The sequence below is a fragment of the Chrysochloris asiatica genome, unplaced genomic scaffold (assembly GCF_000296735.1).
Source record: "Chrysochloris asiatica unplaced genomic scaffold, ChrAsi1.0 scaffold00590, whole genome shotgun sequence".
Classification (NCBI taxonomy): Eukaryota; Metazoa; Chordata; class Mammalia; order Afrosoricida; family Chrysochloridae; genus Chrysochloris; species Chrysochloris asiatica.
The window spans coordinates 195,798-197,430 of NW_006409108.1; positions in this window are offsets into that span (position 1 = coordinate 195,798).

A 1,633-nucleotide genomic window follows, 5' to 3' on the forward strand; every position below is an offset into this window, starting at 1 on the left:
TTTTTTTTTTGTAATATATGGCTTTATCTTCTTGATGTGATCTTTGAAATTTTCTATTCATTTCTAGTAACCAAATGATTGTCTAGTTCAGAATGGCTAACATCAGTCCATTTCAGCTCCCTAAAATCTGGGATATTGAACTTTTAGCATTCCATTTCATTTTTTTACTATTTCCAATTTTTCAACATTCATAGTTCTTGCATTCCATATTCCAATTATTAATGGAAGCATGTAGCATTTTTTTCTCCTCTTTGAGTTGTGACTCATCAGCAAATGAATATCACAAAAGTCTTACTCCATTCATGTCATTGTGATCTACTGTACTTTGAGGAGGCATCTCTTTCCCATTCTTATTTTGAGTTCCTTTCAACCTAAGAGATTCATCTTCTGACATTATATCTGACAATATTCTACCGCTGTTCATAATGCTTTCATCTTCTGTGACTGTATTTGAAAACATTTTGCTGCTAGTTATAATGTTGACAAAAGTTAAACATTCAGAAGTTGTCTGGGTCTCCTTCTTTCTCTGACTTATTCTAGAAGTTTAGCTTAAAACTGTCTATCAGACAGCTGGTTTGCCACGGCAGCCAGTCTACACGGGTGAAAGGGGCTCTGGGTTCAGGGGAGGGGAACTCACAAAAGAAACCTTCCTGTGGTGAACCCACACCTTTACAGCCACCATAAGTCTCAGTACTTCAAAATCTTAAACTTGCTTTTTTTAAAAATCACCTTACTGAGGAACTACTGGTTTTCAAACTTGTACCCACTGCAGAGTGCAGCTACAGCCCCAGCTCCTTTGTGCTTGGGGGTTGGGACTGGAACCAGCTAGTGAGGCACTTCCAATAATGGGGAACCTTGAACAGGTGGAGCCACTGGAGACAGGGGGAAGAGAAGTTGAAGGACATCTGCCCTAGAGTGTAATCTCGGCACATACAGTGGGCAAAGAGAAGTTAGTTTAAAACAAACAAACAAAAAATGGCGACTGTCTGACGTCATCAGGCACAGACTATATCCACCCACCCAAGTGGCTTCTACCCCACCCAGTTGAACCGCATTCATCTGCCCCACTACAGCCCAGCCAAGCGGCCTCTACGCCACCCAATTGAACTGTGTTCACCCCCCCACTACCCCCTCTATCCCCACACCCCCGTCTTCCCAGACCCGGACCAAACTGTACCGTGAGCACACACCGGAGCATGCCATAACTTTTGGAATGCGCACACACCTCGCTGACCCTGCCCACAAGCCATAAGAAGTGAAAGCCCCAAAGAGGCCACCCAACCCCCCGACCCCGGGTCCCGCACTGCTTGCAGGACCTCGCACGAACACCGCCTTGCCTACGGGACCAAACTCTAGCCACTCACCACCTGACTGATTGTGCACAACACAGGCCGCCAAGGAACTTGCATGCTCAGCCCAGGCGTCTATTTGGGTCGGACATTTTTTTACTGGTTTGGCAGGAGTCCCAGTGTGGCTCTGTGGGTTGGGCCGCCATACTACAGAGTTTTTGAACTGCTAGGTCAGTGGTTCAAGCTCACCAGCCTCTCCTAGAAACCGTACACAGGGTCGCTACTGGTCGAAATTGACTTGACAGCGTCTATCAACAAGGAGAGGAGGGCAGTAGTGACTGAAA